The sequence below is a fragment of the Gorilla gorilla genome, chromosome 7 (genome assembly GCF_029281585.2).
Source record: "Gorilla gorilla gorilla isolate KB3781 chromosome 7, NHGRI_mGorGor1-v2.1_pri, whole genome shotgun sequence".
Classification (NCBI taxonomy): Eukaryota; Metazoa; Chordata; class Mammalia; order Primates; family Hominidae; genus Gorilla; species Gorilla gorilla.
Genome location: NC_073231.2, coordinates 133,856,476 through 133,879,058, shown reverse-complemented (window position 1 = coordinate 133,879,058; position 22,583 = coordinate 133,856,476). Strand labels below are relative to the sequence as shown.

Here is a 22,583-nt window from a genome sequence, read left to right as displayed (position 1 = left end):
ACATTCATCCATCAGCTCTTGGAGAAGACTACAGAGACCTGGAACTGCCTCTGCACTTGGACTTTCATCTTTGCTACGTATCAGCTGTGCCTAGTTATTTTTAGCATCTCAGACTAGCAGTTTTCTCATCTTAAAAAAAAAAAAAAGAAAAGAAAAAAAAATTGTTGTTATTCTCACACCTCCCAGGATGGTCAGGAAGGTCAAATGTGTGCACAATCAATCTGGTATTCTAGACAGTATCTGCAACTGACTGTGTGAGGAGGGCTAGGGAAGGGACCAGACCCTTCCTCACGAGTTGAAATGGGTTGGTGCATAAGGAGGGCTAGGGAGGGTAGCAGACCATTCCTCACAAGTTGAAGTGGGTTGATGCATGGACCAGCGGCATCAGTACTGCCTGGGAGCTCATTGCTAGAGTAGATGCTCAGCCCCACACCGAAAAATTGGTCAAAAGTCTGCATTTACCAAGTACCCCTGGAGATTTGTGTGTGGTTCAAATTTGAGCCTCACTGGCTGGTGCCATCTCCCAGGTGTGTGATTCTATATCGGGTGACCTGTGTCAAAAGGAAGGGAGGGAGGAATGAAGAGATGGAGGGAGAAAAGGAGGGAGAACAGGATCAGTTAAATTAAAAAACAATAAAATTAAAAGATCTTCGAGTTACTAGTTATGCAGGTTTAGGTTAAAACGTGCTCCCAAGGAAATCTAGACCTTGAAGCCATCCTTTTTGCTTAAAGCCACATCACTGAGCTTGAGATCCCCATTCAGACAGAACATGCTGCCCCTCAGACCCATCACCAGGTCTACATCTAAAAATGCTCAGGTGGGCCGGGTGCGGTGGCTCACGCCTGTAATCTAGCACTTCGGGAGGCCGAGGCGGGCAGATCACTTGAGGTCAGGAGTTCGAGACCAGCCTGGCCAACATGGTGAAACCCCATCTCTACTAAAAATACAAAAATTAGCTAGGCATGGTGGCGCACAACTGTAATCCCAGCTACATAGGAGGCTGAGGCAGGAGAATTGCTGGAACCCAGGAGGTGGAGGTTGCAGTGAGTCGAGATTGCACCACTGTACTCCAACCTGGGCAACAGTGAGACTCTGTCAAAAAAATAAAAATAATAAAAATAAAAATAAAATAAAATAAAATAAAAGTGCTCAAGTGGACAAATGTGGTAAGGGAATGTCTCGTGCGACAGAAAGCTACCTGATTTATTTTTCCCCAAACCGCTAGGCACTGTGGTTAACCAACCTTCTAAAAACACCAGCGGTGCCTGCCTCCAGTCCATTTAGCCTGGTTAAGAAAGGAAACATCTCTTCCAGAAGATTCTGAAATTCTGTTTTCCTGAGCCTCGCGGTGACTAAAATGGAGTTGGGGGGAAATGACTCTTAGACTTTTTGTCAGTGTAAGTGGAAATTGAGATGAGACACATAATATAAAGTGACATATAAAATCCTAATTTTGGAATAAGGAACCCTGGAGATGGTCAGCTTATAAGGCAATTTTAAAATCCTTACTGGGAGGAACTATAATGAAAACCTGATTTTAAAAATAAGGAGGTGGAGGCTCTGCAAGATTGAGTGGTCAAATTAGGGATTGAGCGCTGTGTCTTTTCCATCCCATGCATGCTTGTTCTATGGCCCAGTATCCATGTCCCCAGCCACCTTCCAGAAATGATCCAGTCATGTGTTAGAAGAATTACACTATGTCTTTGTGGTCTTTGTCACCGAGTCTTCACCTGAAAATCGATTCTACTGATGAGGGGCGCAATGGTGATGTTCCCTTGGATAAAAGCCCAGTTTCGGAGCCAGAAGCTTTTGGATTCAAATCATGGCCCTGCTACTTAATAACTAACTTTTGGCAAATTGACCCCTCTGAACCTCTCAATTTCTTCTTTTTAAAAAATGGCAACAATAGTAGCTAATAAGTATCAAGTGCCATGCTAGGCACTTTATGTTTATTAACTCTGTGAGCAGGTGCAATATACTATTATCATTCTTCATGTAGAAATGAGAAAGCTAAGGTACAAAAAATCGAAGTGACTTTCCTAAGGCCACATGGCTGATAATTGTCAGAATCAGGATTCTGTAGGAGCCTGTGATGTAGCAATAATATATCAATGCTCTCAGAGGGCTGCCAAGAGATATCTATGAGATCGTAGAAATAAAATGCTTCCCAGGCCACCTGGCAAAGATAAGTGCTCAACAAATTATAACTATACAGTTTCCATTTCTTTTATTTTTATTTATTTATTTTAGAGACAGAGTCTCAAATCTGTCTCTCAGGCTGGAGAGCAATGGCATGATCATAGCTCACTGTAGCCTTGACCTCCTGGGCTCAAGCGATCCTCCCACCTCAGCCTCCTAACTAGCTGGGACCACAGGCATGTGCCACCAAAACTGCTTTTTTTTTTTTTTTTAATTTTTATAGAGATGGGGGTCTCCTTAGTTGCCTAGGGTGGTATTAATCTCCTGGACTCAACTGATCCTCCCGCCTCAGCCTCCAAAATTTCTGGGATTACAGGCATGACCTGCTGCACCCATCCTATAAATTAATTTCTTGAGCTAGCCAGAAACACAAGGTTACTATGGCATCCACGTGGCTGATAAGAAGGGGAAGTTGCTGCTTGCAGAAGTGATACTCTCTGACAGGTATTCATCTGCACCTGTCCTCAGCAGGCATTCTGCTTTGACAGCATGGTGCAGGGCAGGAACTTTGGTGCTCTGCCCTTTGAATCTTTCTATTGATTTCTGTCACGCAGAACCTGCATGGGAACCTCAGCTGGAGCAGCTGGTGTGGAAATGGGTCTCATGTCTGCCTGGCAAAAAGAATTGCCGTTTCCAAAATGAGCTGGATGGATCTAATCCCCAAAGCAATGGACATGTATGAGTGACTCGCTGCTTCTGAAATTCTCTGCAAATCAAACAGATGTGGGGGAAGATCCCTTATATAGAAGAGGCAGCATGCATGCAAAAAATTGGCAAATGCAGAACTCTGATGTAGAAGACTCTGTTGGCTGCCAAGTTACTGATCAGCCACTGGTCTCTTCTTCTTTATTAAAATATTCCCAGTTCTATTGAGGGACAAGGGAGATAGCAATGTGCTCAAAAAAAGTCCATGGCAGGGGGAAGAATTGGCCCTGGCTTGAAACAGCCATGACAATCTTGTTATCTCTGTCAGGGACTGGCTGGGAGCTTACCTGGCCCAGTTGGGCCACTGAGACATAGGGGAAGTCTACTGGGGATTTCTGGGGAAAATTTTCTTCCCTAACAGAAGATAGGGAGTCACAGTAAAAAGGCCCCTTTTTTCCTGCCTGATGCTTCTTCCTGCTCAAAATGCTGTTATGACAAAGTGATGTCTGCAGCAGAAAGGGCCATCACAGGGATGCTAATCAAGTGCTCTGATGCGGTTGAGCTGTCAAATGCATCCTTTTTGATGCATCTGCCAATACCAGATGCTGGCGAGGACAGAGGGAAACAGAAATCTTGAGCACTGCCTGTGGAAGTGTAAACTGGTACAGTCATTCTGGAACACAATCTGGCAGTACTTGTGAAATTAAGTGTGAGTGTGCACTATGACTCACCCGCATCACAGTCCATATCAGAGAAACTCTCCCACAGTCCATATGGGTACAGGTGTGAAGAGCTTATCACAGAACTAGGCTGTGGTTACCTCATGTCCACTAGCAGCAACAGGAGAAGCAGACAGGGCAGGATCTATGGCATGGGCAGGGTAGATGCAGCTCCTCAGATGAACCAGATGAACACAGAGCACCAAGACTGGCTCTGAAAAAGAGTGTTGAGTAAGCAAAAAAACCAGATTGAGATCTATAGCAGAATCCCATTTGTCTAAATTAAAAACAGATACCCAATCAGAACAAGACAGGGAGGATCCTCATGCAGGCCCTCATGCAGGGCCTGCAGCAAGCACACTGGAATGGCTGCCTATGGAGGAGGGAAGGGAATGGGAATAAAAATTCCACATTTGTCTCCTCATCTCCTCTTGCAACAGAGGAGGCAAGTGGCTGGGAGTAGGGGGCCTGGTAGAGATCAATGATGATGATAATAATGACAATGAACAAAGAAGGCATTCATAATAAAATTCGAAAGAAAAAAACACAGCCAGATTTACAGTCAGAGAACCCAGGCGTGAATGATGCCTTGATCCTTACTGGCTACGGCTCTTTGGCAAATCACAGTGCCTCAGTTTCCCCATCATGGAGAGCAGGTTTGAAGAGTGGCTCTGCAGAGCTGTTATGTGAGCATCCAAGGAGATAGTGTGGGGAGATTCTAAGCTTGGAACGTAGCAGGGGCTTCCTGGATGGCAACTGCCAGGAGCCCTAAGGACTCAGCTCTCTCCTCTATAAAATGGGGATTTATGTTACCCACCCAGCACGATTATGGTGCAGATGAAATGACACATGACCATGAGGGACAAAAAGCAAGATCATGAAACCCAGGAGCACCTCCTGCTCTGACCCCTGAGTGCAGCAGTGTGCGCTGTGCCCATGCCTGATACAGCAGCGAGGGTCAGGCTGTCCTTTCGTGACGTCATTCCTAGTGGAACATGGGCCTTACACATTCAATATATATTGCCTTTTACTTTATTCTATGGTAATGACTGAAGTTTAACTGAATAAGACAAGCTATAAAAAAAGAGAAGAGATGAGATGAAAGAAGAGAAAAAAAGAAGCTGTCATGCTCTTATTATTCCAAGTAGGCAAAACCTTCATTTTTCCAATGAACGGCTAGCCTCTCTCTATACAGGTTTTCTGTAATCTCAGGAAGGACGCAATGCCTTATGTAATTGTCACATCAGAGATTGTCACTGCTCTCCTTAAGGTACCGCCTCTTCTCCATGATGACCCTTCAGATGTCTGGGAAAGATTCCGTGAAACAGAAGGACCCTGGAGTCCACTTTGTTTCTAATTTTGCCCTGAAGTGCAATAGGCTGCAAGAACCCCCTTTTGGCACACAGCTTTCTCATTTTCTGGAAACTGTCTTCTAAATAAACTTCCCAAATAGGGATACAAGGTCAAAGTAAGGCTTTGATACCTCTTGACAAATTGTTACTCCAAAAGAACAAATTATGCTGCCACCGGCAATGGAGGCATATGCCAGGCTCGGACACGTTCTTAAAATAAACCCCAAAACTGGCCGGGTGCAGTGGCTCATGCCTGTAATCCCAACACTTTGAGAGGCCGAGACAGGCGGATCACGAGGTCAGGAGATTGAGACCATCCTGGCCAACATGGTGAAACCCTGTTTCTACTAAAAATACAAAAATTAGCTGGGTATGGTGGCATGTGCCTGTAATCCCAGCTTCTCAGGAGGCTGAGGCAGGAGAATCGCTTGAACCAGGAAGTCGGAGATTGCAGTGAGCCGAGATCGCGCCACTGCACTCCAGCCTGGTGACAGAGCAAGACTCCGTCTCAAACAAACAACAACAAAAAACACAAAACCTATTCTAACTTTTGGCAACCTGATGGGGGAGGTACATTACCGCTGTCTGATTTTCTGGTGAACATCACTGTGACTCCCAGGGACCCCAAGTTCACTGATGTGCTATTTTCCTCACATGAGGTCTGTGTAAGAGCACCCACATCTTGTTAAAGTGGGTTTTCTGCATAGAAAGAGACCTCTTTCATATAGGCAGGCCTGAAGGGTAGAGCGGTGGATGGGACAGAGAGAAAGCCAGGGGGAGGAGAGTGGGAGCCTAAAGCCTCCTGGGAAAGAAGGAAAAACAGGAACAACAAATGAAAATGTTTGTGTAAAAAACTGCAAAACAGAAAAAAAATCTCACGTCCACGGAGGACACATCCCTGTAAAATGTATGCATGCACGGCAGGAACAGGGGGCAAGAGGCCAAGCAGACATGAAGGCAAGAGTTGTAATTGGGTGAGATGATGGCTCTGGGATTTGGGCATTCTTTAAAATTGTTTTTATAGATGTGGTTATATTGATTTTCAAATAAGATAACCAAAAAAAAAAAAACAAAAAAACACGAAGTATGTTAGTCCAAGAATAGAAAAATAAGAGCAGAGTCAGGAGAGGAAAGGCAGAAAGTGAAATAAGGACATGAAGACAGCAGGATCAGTCTCTTCCATCCTTAAAACCCCTCTGGGGCATCCCTCAGGGCTAAGGATAAGGTCAAGCTCCTTCCTGCAAGCAGGGAGGCCCCACATCACTCCTCCAGCCCTGTCCCTGGTCGCTGGTCACAGGTTGCTCCAGCTCACCCCTAACTCCAGTTCTCCAGCCCAGGCCTGGGTTGGGATCTCCACAGAGCATTCCTCTGCCTTCTCCATTGGGTTAATCCCCACACCTCCTTCTGGGAAGAGCCTAAACATCCTTTCCCCCAGGAAGCCTCCCCTTTCCCCTAAAGTCGAATCGCTGCCTAGTCTCATCCTGCCAAGACATCCTGTGTGTTCCTTTTCTGAGTTTCCCACTGCAATGGCTTGTACTGAGCTGCTCCAATATAGACCTTTTGATTAGAAGTCTAACCATTTCAGGAAGGGGACATCACACAGGGACTGTGCCAGCCGTGGAAGGAAGGACTGGCCTGGGAGACAGGACAGGCAGAATGGGCTGGACAATGCCCATTAGATGACTCCACGTCAGTTTTCCCCTTCTACTCTCTAGCCCCACATCACTAATCCAATCAACTCTTTAAAAACTTATTTCTCAAGTGCCTGTTATCACCAAGACATTGCAGTGAGAAATTGCAAAACCCAGGCCATTCCTTGAGTGTATAACCTAGTTAGGGAGTCGAGACTTCAACATGAGGATTGTTAGATAACCATGCAGCAATGACGTGTAAGATAAAACAAGATTGTCAAAGATTAATTGAGTGTGGGCACTGTGTGGTCTGGGTTCAGGAGAGCAGGGTCACTGTGGCTGCAAAGGAAAGTCCTCTGAGAGCCAGATTTAAAGGATACCCACAGGACAGGTAGGTTTGCAGGGGGTGGGGTGAAAGGATAGCATTCAGTGATCAAGGCCTAGAGCAGGGAAGGGGTATTGCATGCTCAGTGGCCAGCAAGAAGTCCCCTGAGGGAGGGTGTGTTAGGGTCAGAATTTTGAGAACCTTAAAACCCAATGAGAAGAATCTGCGCTAGGAAAGAGACGAGTGAAGACCACATAAAGCAGTGCAGCTGATGAGAGTCATTTGTGAGGATAGATGCTCAGGACAGACTAGAAAAAGATCCTGTTAAGAACCTCTTATGAAAGTTAAAGCAGGAAGACAGGCATGTGGTACCAGAGCTGCCACCTCCCACCTACAGGCGTGGTGGTCAACACCAAGTCATTAGAGCCCACTTTCCTACCAGGCCCAGTTGGGACCTCAGAGTTGTTTCCCATTCAGGGCCAAGAAAACCCCTACCAATGGATCCAGAGTGACAGTTCAAACTTATTTTGCCTTGCAGGTTGTATTAGTATTAGTCAGAAGTGACGCTGTTATGCTGCACTAACATGTCTTTCCGAATTTTAGTGGCTTAAAGCAACAAAGATTCATTTCTTTTTTCAGCTGCATGTTCATCACAGGTCAACCTGAGATCATGCTCAATCTCAGCATCATCCAGACCAGGCCAGCGTGGCAACCTCTACACATAGCACTGATCAGCAGCAGGCCAGAAGAGAGAATGACCTCTGGAGGGTTTCTCACTAGAATTCCAACATGAAGGCCAGAAATGACATGTCAATTCTGCTCACTACTCCTTGGCCAGAATTGCTCACAATGGGCAAGAAAGTTCAGTCTTACCCGGTGGAAGGCAGAGTCAGAAACAATAAATGGCCTAAGTATATCCCCTTTCAGGTCACCTGGAATTTACTATTCATCCATTCAACTAGCAAGAACTTATTTTAAAATGGCATGCTCTGCACCCAGCCACTTTCCTTCTCATTATCTTCTTCTATTTTCTTCATAGTAATTGTCACTATCTGAAATATCTTAACTGAAATGCCTTAATTGTTTATGGATCTGTCATCTGTTGTTGCCTGTGTCACAGACTAGGTTCTAAGCTCCCTATCTGCCTTGTTGGCAGTGTGGGGCACACAGTAGGACTCTCAGCAAATATTTATGAAATGAGTAGGTGAATGAACGAAAGGTTCCACAGGGCAGGGACTCCGTCAGCTTAATTTAGTGTGCACAATGTCCAGCACATTGTCAGAACTCAGTGGGCTGCTAAGAAGTTAGCCAGTTTTTTATGTGTCTGCTTGAAATGACATGACTCAGCACTTCTTCCCCCCTTGGTGCATTTCCTCTCTCTTTCCCCCTACAGGGACTTGAGAGCTGAAGACTTGAAGCTGAAGACTGGTCTTGACAGATACTATGCCTATTGATTTCAACCCTGAGATCCCCCCACTAACCTTTCTCCCTTACCCTCAGGGTTCAGGGCCAGGTTTCAGACTGGCCTGAGAACATAGGGACCAAAGGGTAAAAAAACAGCCAGAGTGAAAGAGAAATGAAGAAGAGACTTCTGGCTGGGCGTGGTGGCTCACACCTGCAACCCCAGCATTTTGGAAGATTGAGGTGGGTGGATCACTTGCAGTCAGGAGTTCAAGACCAGCCTGGCCAACATGGCAAAACCCTGTCTATCAATGATACAAAAATTAGCCAGGCGTGGTGGCGTGTGCCTGTAATCCCAGCTACTCTGGAGGCTGAGGCATGAGAATCCCTTGAACCCAGGAAGCACAGATTGCAGTGAGCTGAGATCACACCACTGCACTCCAGCCTGGGAGACAGAGTGAAATTGTGTCTCAAAAAAAATAAAAAAGAAGAGACTTCTGAGAGGGATGTAACCAGCCCTTGCACACGCATGCACATGCACGTACATTGTAAATGCTTCACTCTAGTCTGGCCTCTTCAGGAACTTGCTGTGTAAACTTGGGCAAGTCCTTCCCCCTGTAGGCCTCTGTTTCTCTGATAGTAAAATCTGGGTATTGAAGAAGGACATTTCTAAGGGGCCTTCCAGATCTAAAATGCTACAAGCAAGAAATCATCTAAGGGCATATTTCTCAGAGCAGGGTCCATGGGGTTACAGCCTTTATAAGGCTTTTGTAGGCCTCACACACATTGCATCAAATGCATTAATTGCACTCGTATCCTTCATTAAAAAATAATTCCTATGTAACTGTAAAAGTTGAGGCGAACTTGACAAGTTGACATAAAGTTCTATAAAACATACAGTATAACTATTTCTATTTTGCAGTTTTGTTTTCATATTTTTCAGCTAAGAATTTTACATGTTTGTTCTCAAGGTTGTTTGTGGGTCTTTGAAATATCAATAAGTCCCAGACATTCTGTTTATAGCACTTAACTGGTCAAATGGGACTATCTCAGATGTTCGGTAAAAATGTCATTTGCAGGCAGGGCCCCACCCTAGACCCACTGAATTAGAAAATCTGTTGGGGGAACCCAGGAATCTCCATTATAGCACATTTCCCAGATGATCATTTGCAAACTGAGGTTTGAAAACCACTGCCATAAAAAGAGGCTGAGGAAATGGGCTGGGGGAGGCAATTAGGGAGGAGGAAGGAGGGTTAAAAGGTGACCAAACAAGGGTGAAAAGATGACGGTGCATGGCTTACATTTTGCATGTGTGCAAATATGCTTCTGCCCACGTGAGCCCACACGTTCCACCAGAGTAAACACATTTTGTAAAACCATGAATCGCTCTCTGCTGAGCCCCTCCTCCAGACCCGGAAAACAATACTCAAACTCAGTCTGAGACTGCATCCCCTCTGGTGATTTACAGGAGGAGTTAATATTTCTAGCATATCATTGGGCACCCAGCCTGAAGACTGAAGGTGTTTCTGCCAGGGACGGGTACTGCAGGAAGGACTATCAATAGCGCTGTCACCCAGATGCTTGTGGCAATGAGTTCTAGCTTTGGTTAGTAACACATACTAGCTCCGTCAGTGAGCAGTCTTAACTCTTCCGTGGGGATGGAGGTTTTCTTTAATCTTTTTTTTTAATTCACAGATAAAATTGTATGTATTTACTATTTACAACATGATGTTTTGAAGGACACAGTGGATACATTATGGAATTACTAAATCTAGCTAATTAACATGTGCATTACCTCATGTAGTTATCCTTTTTGTGGTAAAAACACTTTACATCCACTCTCTTAGCCTTGTTCATGAATACAACACATTATTAACTATAGTCAAAATCGACTTCTTGAACTTATTCCTCCTATCTAACTGAAATTGTATATCCTTTGGCCAATATCTCCCCAACCCCCTCCCCAGACTCTGATAACCACCAGGCTCCTTTCTACTTCTTTGAGATCAACTTTTTTAGATTTCACATATGAGTGAGATCATCTAGTATTTGTCTTTCTCTGCCTGGCTTGAGCCACACACACAAAAGCTGCTTGTGTACATATGTGTGTGTGTGTCTGGCACACACATAAATCTCAAAATTTATTTATTTATTTTTTGAGACAGAGTCTCACTCTGTTGCCCAGGCTGGAGTGTAGTGGTGCAATCTCAGCTCACTGCAATCTGCACTTCCCGAGTTCAAGCAATTCCTGTGTCTCAGCCTCCAGAGTAGCTAGGACTGTAGGCGTCCTCCACCGCACCTGGCTAATTTTTGTAGTTTTGGTAGAGATGGGGTTTTAACATGTTGGCCAAGATGATCTTGAACTTCTGATCTAAAGTGATCCTCCCACCTCAGAATCCCAAAGTGCTGGGATTATAGGCTTGAGCCACTGTGCCTGGCCTGCGTGTGTATTTAAGCATCTGCAACGATTACAGATGAAACCTAGCAATAAGAAGTCATCAAACTGTACTGCTGAGTGCTGGTTTTCATGGTGCCAGGAAAGACCAGGATAAAGGGGTAGGTTGGAAAGAAAGGGTAAACTAATTCAAAAGGCCAAGTACTGTGCTAGGGATTTCCTAGTATGTCTCACATCAGTCCACTGGGGAGAGCATTATCTGTCCCTTTCTTCCAGTGAGGAAACCAGGACACAGAAAAGATCTGTGACTTGCCCCAGATACTGCAAGATCAAACCCTGACCCAGCTAACCACAAAGTTCACGTTCAGTGCCCTGTGCAGTGCTGCCTGAAAGTTCCCTAGCTTTAAACACAGGTTTAAACACAGGGAGAAGGAAGCTTGTTCTAGAAAGGGGGAGACTGAGGAAACTGATCTCTCAAATCAGAAATAACAACCCAAGTAATTTCTCAACAATTTAATTCACAAGCAACTAGTGGTTATTGGAAAAAAATAAATCACAGATTAGCAATAAGAAAAAAAATACACAAATAACCACATCCTCCCCCAAGTAATGGTGCTTTTATACGTCTATATTTTTACTAGAAAATACATGTTTTTTTCTAGCCTACAAATGACATGATACTATTTTAGAAATTTTATCAAAATTTATACAATTTTGCCTTTTTAAGAACATGGATAATGTGTTTGCTTGCCCAGTTCTCACCTTCTGTGAATTTATGTCAATCCATACATCTCTTTCCACCTTCTAAGGGGGAAAGAGGAAATCCTTCACTTCTTTTTTATTTGTTTGTTTCCTGTTGTTGCCTGCTCCTCTGAACAGGTGCATTTAGGAAGGGTTAAAGAGTATCCTAGGAAATGTTGTGTTCTGGTAGATAATGTGGTCTTCAGAAACACACTAAACAAAAATTAACTTGGTTTCTTCCTCCTCATAGATGAAAATGAAGAGTAGGTTTTGTAGCAATTGAGAGAAAATAGTTTTTTTTAAATTATCTTAATGCCAAAGGAAAAAGCAGCTGTCCTGTCTCCCCCTGCACCGCAGGGAGCAGCCCTCCAAGTGCCCCCATCACCCCTTCCAGCCATCCACCAGTTGGGAAAGTGAAAAATAGCCTCCTTTTCACTCCCCTGTTGTTAACCAGGCTCCCTATTGAGATGTAGTTAATCACATCAATTAAGAGCTTTTCTTGCACGTGGCCTTGCCTGCCAGGCACTGGCCCTGTGTCCATGGGAAGGTGGGTAAGATAAGCAGCCAGTCAGGTCATGTGATAATTAAAATACAGATATTTTGCTTTTTCCTCTCTTTCTGTGTTTTTTCATTTGTACATTTTTTTTTTAAATCGGGCATAAGTCACATGCCGTGAAATGCTCAATTCGTAAATAAACAGTTTGATGAGTTTTGACAAATGCAAGTATTCAAATGCACCAAACCAGCAAGACACGGAACATTTCCCTCTCCCAGAAAGTGTTCCTGGGCCCTTCATAGTTTCCTCTGCTGTCGTCCCAGAGAAAACCACTGTACTGACTTCTAGCACCGTCATATGAATGGAGTCACGTTCTGTGTTTAAAGATAAACACGAATAATGAGCCCAAGAACGAGCAGCTTCTAGTGGGAATGTAAAACAGGGTAGACACTTTGGAAAAGACTTTAGCAGTTGCTCAAAAGGTTATACATAGAGTTACCATATGACCCAGCAATTCCACTCCTAGGTATATACATGCCCAAGACAAATGAAAACATACCTCCATACGAAGTCTTGTATGAACCTTCAGAGCAGAATTAATCATAACAGCCCCACCCCCAAAGAAACAACCCAGTGTCCATCAACTAATGAATGAATAAATAAAATGGGGCATATATTCACACAATGGAATATACTTTGGGCATAAAAAGGAATGAAGTATATGTTGTAACTTAGATGAACCTTGAAAACATTATGCCAAGTGAAAGAAGTTCCTCACAAAAGACCATATATTCTGTGCTTCCATTTACGTGAAACGTCTACAATAGGCGAATCCATGGCCAGGCATGGTGGCTCACGTCTGTAATCCCAGCATTTTGGAGGCCGAAATGGGCAGATCACTTGAGGTCAGGAGTTTGAGACCAGCCTCACCAACACGGCGAAACCCTGTCTCTACTAAAAATACAAAAATTAGCTGGGTGTGGTGACTCACGCCTATACTCCCAGCTACTTGGGAGGCTGAGGCAGGAGAATCACTTGAACCTGGGAGGTGGAGGTTGCAGTGAGCCGAGATCACACCACTGCACTACAGCCTGGGTGACAGAGAGAGACTCCGTCTCAAAAAAAAAAAAAAAAAAAAAAAAAAAAAAAAAAAATAGTGGTTGCCTAGGACTGGGGATAGAAGGGAGATAGGGAGGTGATATCTAAAGGGTACAGACTTTCTTTTGAGATGAGGAAAATATTCTAAAATTGGTAAATTGTATGGTATGTAAATTATATCTTAACAAAGCTGTTTAAAGGAAAAAGAACATTCAGAATCAAAAAGAGTAAAGACAATTGTAACGGGCAGAGAAGACAGATCAGTTTTCCTTCATCGGAAGTTTAACTGCAAAAGTGTTTGGCATTGTGGCCTAAGGACCCCATGCCACCTGGGAAGCATAACTGGTGTTCAGGAAAGAAGGTGTCCTTCTGTCCCACGAGAAGGTTGAGGAGTTGTCTGCTTTCCTCAGGAGTCCCTGCCCTGTTCCCAGAGTTTAAACTCCGAGAGTCCAGGAACTATTCATCAGATTCATCTGTCTATTCCACAAACATTTATTAAGCTTATGTTTAGTAGGAAGTACATAACCACATGTAGTCCTGACATTGCTATCAAATGGCTGCATTTATAGGGATATCTTGAATGCCTCTGTGTGTCTGGCCCTGCATTTAGCAGGTGATCCTAGGAGACTAGAGTGGTGGAAGGAGCTCATCATGAGAGTGAGACCAAGAACTTTGAGGCCAACGAACCTGGTTCTAAATTCTTTCTTTTTGATGGAGTCTCGCTCTGTCGCCCAGGCTGGAGTGCAGTGGCATTATCTGGGCTCACTGCAAGCTCCGCCTCCTGGGTTCATGCCATTCTCCTGCCTCAGCCTCCCCAGCAGCTGGGACTACAGGTGCACGCTGCCACGCCCAGCTAATTTTTTGTATTTTTAGTAGAGACGGGGTTTCACCATGTTAGCCAGGATGGTCTTGATCTCCTGACCTTGTGATCCACCTGCCTTGGCCTCCCAAAGTGCTAGGATTACAGGCATGAGCCACCACGCCCAGCCTCTAAATTCTTATTCTACCATACATTAGTGCATGACTTTCTTTTTTCCTGCCTCACAATTCCTCACCTGCAAAGACCAATGACTTACCCTATGGCTGAACAATGAAGAGTCCCAGTTCTAGGAACAAGACCCCAACTCTACCACTTCCATGCTGCATGTGGCTTCAGGTAGTTTCTGAACCTCTTTGCATTTCACTTCCCCATGTGTAAAATGGGGACGGTATGATAACTGCCAACACTATGCGGGATTGGATGAGCTTACACATGCAACCCAGGGGTCAGCAAACTCTTCCTATAAAGTGCCAGATACTCAATATCCTGGGCATTGTGAGGCCACCTGGCCTTACTGCCCGTCATCCCTGCCATTGTAGCATAATGCAGCCATAGGAGATATGTTAAGAAAAAGGGTCTGCTATGTTTAATAAAATGTTATTTATGGACATTGAAATTTCCATTTTCATTTCATGTAATTTTCATGTATCACAAAATATTATTCTTCTCTCGATTTGCTTCACTACCACTAAAAAATGTGAAAACCATTTTTCACACTAGGATTCTACAAATACAGTGGTGGGCACAGATTTGGCCCATGAGGCATAGTTTGACCACCCCTGGCGGACACGTAAACAGTGTCCAACACATAGTCAACTGCCCTGCCCAGCCATTGAGCCTGGGCAACAACGGCTGAGCATTCACCTGTGTTGAGCTGCGTATTGAGCCTTTCCCTGCCATATCTCATTCAAACCTTATCATAATTGTACAAAGGGGGTTCTCACATGAAAAAGCCAGGACTCAGGCAAGAAAAGAAGCAGAGTCATTGTAAATCCAGGTCTTTCTGACGTGAGCCATTGCTTCTATCCATGATAAAATATGTGCTGGCCACCAGGACACAACAGGGAACTGACTCACTTGGGCTCACCTCCAAACAAGACAAATCATGATTTAATTAATCTGAGATGTGTGTTGCACAAAGCAAGGGCTGGAAGGAGGAATAAAAGGGTACTCACTACACAGTGAGCAGTGAGGGAGACCCTCTAAAGAAGGGATGGTGGCCTGAGAACAGCCATGCGTCTGGTGCAATACCAAGTGCCAAACAGATGAGGCTGGAAAGGTAAATCCACCCTGAAGCCCTGCTGTGGAGGGCTCGAGGACATGGTCGTCTGTCATGCTGGGGGTGGAGGGAGACACTGGTCCCCACTTTTTGAAAGGGAACTCCGCAACCTCAATAGCCTAACCAGCCCTTGTTTCAGCCATTCTAGTTTATGGAAATATGTTCTCATAAAGTAGGAAAACATATTCACAAAGATTTAGCTTTAGGAATATTCATGCCAACACTGTTTATAATAGTGCCAAAGTTGAATTCATTTCCTAAATGTCTGCCCTAGACACTTAGAAAAATACAAAGGGTTTTGTGACTTAGGTCTGAACAACGGTGAAGGCTGGTGTCCAAGCAGTCAAATGGCGATGTAGTAGAAGTACACATGTTGATGTCAAAGTGTATTTATCATGTATTTAGTAAAAGAGCTATTTACAAACTAATATACATACCACCATACAACTATACACACACACACACACACACATGCATCAGTTTGTTTAATTAGTTACATCTAAGTGATATAAGGGTTTTTCACTTTTTCTGGAAGAGGTATGTACTGTTTTATAATAAGACGTGAAATAAAACTGATGTTGGACAAGAGTTTAAAACTCCCAGGGATTTAATTGGTTAGGTCTAATCACTATTCATTAATTTACCCAATACATCCTTAGGAAGGATCCATCACAAGCTAGGAAGTGGGTTATGCACTGAAGAATCGAGAGAGATGAGACAGACAGAGCTCCATGTTGAGTAGGAAAGCTGGTCAGGTAACCACCTCCATTCATTCAGTGACGCTGATGTTCTACAGTATTTGCATAGAGGAGCCCCAGCTCCTGATGAAGGGTCCAGCCTCTTACCCTAATTTGATCTCAGGGTTGGCTTACACCCCCACACAATCAGCTTTTGATCAATTTGACGGAAGACCTTCTGGTATCCATGGTAAGACTAGTGTTTGGATTGAAAGCTAGGCCAATGATACCACCATGTGAGCCTTTCTTTTCCTCACTCACAAACAGGGTAACCTCTCGCAGCTGTCAGGATAAGCCAAGGCTCAGGAAGTGTTCTGCAAATGGCAAGGCCCTGCACACACTGTGGGGGAGATTTAATGCCGAGATCTGAACTTCATTCTACAAGGATGACGACCTGGAATTTAAACGATGATGGATGCCAAAATGCAGGGAGGAAAGCATGTTTATGAACTGAAAGGCTGAACAGAGACAGGCAGTGAGCAGTGGGATTCTAGGTCACCGTGCCTTGGAGGGACGGACACCTCATTCTGTACCTCCCACATCAGCCAGTGCCAGGGTGGCTCCTGACTTTCTGGTGCTTGTTTGTAACCCCAAAGACAATATGTACATTTGAAATTGGATAAAATTTCCCTGCAGGTTTTTGTTCACATATATTAAAGAGAAGTATTTAGGAAGAATTTAGGACCTAGGGCCGTGAAAACAAATCTTAACATATCTCCCTGCCGGTATAGTAGAAAGAGAAAGGGGTTTTTCCGGTTAGGTCATAAGGGTTTGAATCCTTGTTCTGTGCCCTTTTGTAAGCTATTATCCCTTAGCTTCGGGGTAATAATACCTTTTCTACATGGTAAGTAATAAGAAAAGCAACGTTTGTATACAGTATTAATGCTCAATACAGAGCAGTTGTAATTTTCTTAGTGGGAAGGCCTCAGGGAACTTACAAAGCAATGAGGTCATATCACCCAGAAGCTGGACCTGGGGTAAATCAGCTCACTGTGAATGGGAGGGAAGCTCAGGGTGGTCTGGTTATCTCACAGCTAAACTTGACGTCAGCTCAGCCTGGAAGTGGTGAGGTGAGAATACCCTGTCTTTCTCAATGATGCGGGAAGCTAAACTAAACTAAAACTCCAAATGTGAAACTGGCCCTGTGTTCTGCACTCCTCTGAGATCATGGTTGTGCATGAAGAGAATGCATTCAATTTTTCTGGTGAGGGAAAGGAAAATGAATTAACCAGAGAGTAAAGAAGATACTGCTAGGGCAACCATGGGCTGCCAGGGACCCGCCACGATCAGAAGCGCCTATGACATTTCTATCAGAATCACCCCGGAGCAACTCGCGAAATAACCAGATTCTAGGTCAATCTCTTGGAGTCAGCAGGCCTGGGGTGGGGCCCAGGATTCTGCATTTTACCAAGACCCACTGATATACTTCTGATGCATCCCAAGGGCAGTCTTGGCAACCATTCGTGTGGTGGAGAAGGCACTAGGCATTGGCCTCGGGAGGTGCCAGTTCAACACCCAGCTGAAGACCAGCTCTCAAGCGCAGTGATAAAATTTTCTCAAATACACTGGGGCAGGGCCCAGGTTAAAGCAGCCTGGGACTTGTGTACAGGCTGCAAACATACGTATAAACAGGGAAACATCTGTGAGAGCTATGCATGCAATTTTATGTATACACGCAATGAATATATATTGTATATATAAATATATACATATGTAGGTGTATACACAGACACATATGTATGCATATATGAGTATACATACCTGCACATTCAAATGTAAATACATGAACGCATGTATACAGGCATGCATATGCATATAGGCATGAATACACACACACTCCTATTTCAATTAATCCTCACACAAGTTCCACTTCAGTACCAACATTATCCCCATTTCCCTTATAAGGAACCTGAGGCACGAAGGAAATAAGAAACTCACCTAAGGTCCCATAGCTAGTCAGTGGCAGAGGCAGGATTTGAAAAGGGCAGGCTGGCTCCAGAGTTTCTGTTCAGAGGTCACTACATTATTACAAACCAACCCAAGAGGTTAAGCAGAGTAGAAGCTGAGAGTCATAAACCTGAAAAGCAACTTGTGCCTGGGGTGGACTGTGTCCAGTAGTGAGTGATATGAGTCCTCCCATTTCTGTACATGCATATTGTTTCTCCCATCAAGAGTTGGAGCTGGTTTCCCTGCCTTGAGTCTGGGCTGGTCTGTGGCTGCTTTACCAGGGGAAGGTGATGGAAATGATTCTGTCCTAGGAAACTTTCACATCTATCCACTTGGGATTCAGCTACCCAACCTACCATAAAGAAGGTTGAGCTAGACTGCTCATGATGAGAGACCTCATGGCAAGACAGAGGCCACCAGCCACTCCAGTCACCCCAGCTGAAGCACCAGACTCCTAATTTAATGCAGCCACACACCGATTCCAAATGCTCCCATGTGGAACAGAAGAACCACCAGCAGAGCTCAGCCAACTTATAGAACTATGAGAAAAATAAGCTGTTTTAAGACACTACATTTTGTTATGGTTTCATGTGCAGCAAATAGAGAACTGATTCATGCAGCTACGGCTTGCAGTAAAGTATAAATTTTAGAATAAGCAGCATTATGTGTTGAGCACTAGGCCAGGCAGTGTATTAAGTGCATTACATTCATTGTCTTGTTTAGTGTTTATTGGCATTAATGTAGGAGGTGTTAATAGTATTTCCATTTTATTGATAAGGAGACTTAAGCCTGGAAAAGTTAAGTAACTTACCCTCAGCATTGGCAGTTCTTGGAGTTGTACCTAAATCTGTCTCATTCTAAAGTCTGCATATTATGATGTCCAGGGTTTTTAAAATAAAAATAAAACAAATAAACACAAAGCTTGCACGTAATATCAAGGTTCTCCAAAGAAATAGAACCAATAGAATGTGTGTGTATGTGGGTGTGTGTGTGTCTGTGCATGTGTGTGTCTGTAGGGACATAGAGAGATTATAAGGAATTGACTCACACAATTGTGAGGACTGTTAAGTCTAAATTCTACAGGGCAGGTTGTCAAGATGGAGATCCAGAGAAGCCTTGATGTTGTAGTTTTAATCCAAAGGCATCCTGGAGGCAGAATTTCTACTTCCTTAGGGAACCTCATGTGTTTTCTCTTAAGGCTATCCACTGATTGGATGAGGCCCATCCACATTATGGAAGATAATGTGCTCTACTCAACGTCTGCTGATTCAAATGTTAATCTCATCTGAAAAATACCTTCAGTGACATCTGGACTGGTGTTTAACGAAAACCTGGGTAACTACCCAAGGTGACAGATGGAATTAACCATCACATGGCATTTCTCTCACTCTGTGATCTGTGTCCCTGAAAACCTGGGCTCAGCATTCCCAGTCACAGTCATGATTCACACAAGCAGCAAAATAAATGAAAACTGCAGTCAGAATCTGTCAGATTAAACACGGAATTCCCAAATCATGTGGCAAGAGGCAACCAGCCACATTGAACCCATCAAGGAATGAGCCCAGAAGACAAGGAGAACTGACACAGTTGAAGCAGGCCATCAGTGTTTCAATCAACAGGTGCAAGGAACTGAGGATGGCAACAATTAGGAAGTCATGGTTGGTTCCAGGAGCCAGCTTTACCCTCAACTTGCTGTGAGACCTTGGGCCATACCTCACCTCTCTGAGCCTCAGTTCTCCATGTAAGCTTGCTGTTCTGCAAAGAACTGTCAAGTTCTTTCCATACTTCTCTTCAACTTCATCTTAGGCACAGGTCATTGCCATAGCAACCTCCTTTCAGCTGTGGGAAAAAAATCTAACAAATCCCATTTTGCCACTACAAAGAAAGTGGGGTACAGAGTGCATCATGCACTTCCTGGTGGCAATAAAGTAAGTCACAGGTGAAACCTCAAAAACTTGGGAACCCCCAAAACTCAGGCTCTTCTCTTCCTATTTGTTGGGAGAACCAATAGGAGATTCTCACCCTGTTGTCACACACTGGATGCTAACTTAGCATTTGTAGGAATTCACATCCTCCCACCACCTCCTATAGTCACCAGCAGATATGCAACCCAGAACCCAGACTGGCAAGAGGTTATCACTCACACTGGATTTTGCTTTTTTGTCCCCACTAAAGGCAGCTGTTTCCTACAAATTTGTGTCAATCAGGCCAGGAAGTTTCTTTTTCCCTGCAATCCATTGTATGCAGGAAGATCAGAGGGCCCTGTCAGATACAAGGACGGAACCAGCTGGGCACTTGGAGATACAGGCTGGCTGCCTTGGCCTGGCCTTGCCCCAGCCCTTCTGGTTGCTCAGCCAGTCCACTGTGCTGGTGCAGCTGTACCTGCTGACAGATGCTGAGAACAGGAGACTTGTTATGATAATTAATTAGGAGCACTGGCATCATCGTAAAGAGCCTCTGTTCTGTTCCAAAGCCAGCTAAGAAACTCACATCACTCACATCCTTTCCTGTCTCATAAACATGCTGCCTCTAGTCCACTGAGGGGCAAGGGATTGAGCTTGTTTCCTAGGGGTAACCTCTCTAGTAAAACAAAGCCATTCTGAGGAGCCTGTGTGGACATCAGGCAGGACTACATCAAATTCTCATCTCATGGATGAAAAAGCTAAAGCTGATAATAATACCTATATATATTAATACCTATATATATAATACCCATATATATAAAATACACATATATAGGTATTATATATACAATATATATAAAATACATATATATGTGTGTGTGTATATATATATATGTATATATAGCCCTCCAAGATGGCAGATGACACTGTCTGAGCACCCACTATAATCTATACTCTCATTTTTTTCCACCATTAATGTAAGATTAATAGGAAATTATTAATGCATTTCTTCCATGTTGATCTAACAAAACCAAGACTTAATGAAGTTAAACACTTTGCTCATAGTCACTTAGTGATGAGTGAGCTCAGATCTCAATCTAAATTGTGTTAAATTCCTAGATCCAGGTCCCCTCCTCTTTACTATGCTGTTAACTCTGTGCCCAGAGCATAAACTGCAGTGAGAACTTACCCAAGAAATAGGATAATGACCCTTTGTTTCATGAACCACCCATTTGCTGAGCATCTTTGCTGGGGTGGTTACTAGAAGAAAGCACTAGAAAGGTCTGGCAGAGTGGTTAGATACACAAATCCTGGAGCCACTGTGAGGTTTAAAATCCTGGTTTTACCATCTACTGTCTTCATAGGAGAGCTAGACCACATTACTTAGCCTTTGTGTGCCTTGGTTTCTTCATCTGTAAAATGAAGTGACAGTGTATCTCAGTTGGGTCTAATGAGGATAAAATAATTTGGTAAACATAAAGAACTTAAAACTGTGCCCTACACACAGTGTGACAACAGCACTGGTTTTTATTGTTATGACTGTGGTAAACACAACTGACCTCATTCTTCCCCTTACAGGATCCCAATCTAGTGAAGGAATACAGATGTGAAATAAACAAAACTAAATGTATCATTTTAAATAATACTATGAAGAGAAGAGTAATGTGAGCAAGATGGCAGAATAGTAGTTTCCAGTGTTTATCCCTTCATAGAAACAGCAATTTGAACAACGACCCATGAAAAATATACCTTCACAAGAGCTAAGAAATCCAGATGAGCAATTACAGCAGCTGGGTGGAGCATAGAAGTAATAAAAGATGCATTGAAAAGGGTAGGAATAACAGTTTCACATCACTCACATCACCCTTCCCCCAAGACAGCACAGTGCAGCATGAAGACAGAAACCCTTCATGTGGAGGAAGGAGAGTGAAGTAAGCACCCAACATCAGTGTAGATCCTAGTACCAGGTTGGCCTTCACAGACCCATGCTACAGACATGAACATAGTCAATAAAGCCATCCCACTGTATCTCAGTGCCAGTCTGGCCCCCAGGGACCCAGAATCTAGGCCTGTACCCATGGACTCAGGCACCAGGCCAGCCCGCTTAAGAATTCCAGCAGTAAACTTGCCCTCAGACCCTGCCAGCCAATCCACCCAAAATATCTTGACTGGTGAACAGCTTTCTTGGCCAAAGCTAATTGGTAAAGAATAAAAGAGATCTCTACGTCTTAAAATATGTAGACATCAACACAAGACCACAAGGGTTACAAATAGACAAGGAAACATGACTAAAAAACAAACTAAAGCACCAGCAACCAATCCTAAATAAATTGAGACCTATACATTGTCTGACAAAGAATTCAAAATCATTGTCTTGAAGAAACTCAACTAAAAGAGAACACAAACAACAAAATAAGAAAAACAATACATAAACGAAGTAGAAGTTCAACAAAGAGAGATAAACCATAAAAAAAGACCCAAACAGAAATTCTGGTGGTAAAGCAAAATGACTGAACTGAAAAATTCTATAAGGAACTTCAGCAGCAGACTTGATCGACCAGAAGATGGAATCAATGAGGTCAAAGACAGGCCATTTGAAATTAGTCAGAAGAATAAAAAGAAAAAAAGAATGAAAAAGGAAACCTATGGGACTTATGGGACACCATCAAGTGAACTGAAATACACATTATGGGAACTCAAGAGGAGGAATAAAAGCAGAGGAGAAGGTGATAGAAAGTTTATTTAAAGAAAAAAATACATAGAACTCTCCAAATCTGGAGAGGAAAATAAACATCCCAATCCATGAAGCCCAAATAATTTGTAATTTATTAAACATAAGGAGGTCTTCATTGAGACACATTAAAGCCAAATTCTTAAAAGTTAAAGATAAAAT

The 22,583-nt window shown here is 43.5% G+C and overlaps 1 protein-coding gene across 22 annotated transcripts in view; it reads right to left on the bottom strand.

Moving 5' to 3' along the window:
- LOC115935588 (uncharacterized) overlaps window positions 1-22,583 on the bottom strand; it is a 78,388-nt gene that overhangs the window by 27,356 nt on the left and 28,449 nt on the right. For 9 of the 22 annotated variants that reach the window (XR_010135043.1, XM_063709490.1, XM_063709472.1 and 6 more), the window contains 3 exons: window positions 3,666-3,778; window positions 1,245-1,353; window positions 463-551 (listed from right to left, as the gene is read on the bottom strand). The exons of 3 other annotated variants lie outside the window; for them this stretch is intronic. The gene's annotated coding sequence lies outside the window, so the exon portion shown is untranslated. Of the gene's footprint in view, window positions 1-462; window positions 552-1,244; window positions 1,354-3,576; window positions 3,779-22,583 lie in introns of all 22 variants that reach the window. 10 more of the 22 variants (XM_063709483.1, XM_063709488.1, XM_063709492.1 and 7 more) reach the window with 4 other exon arrangements.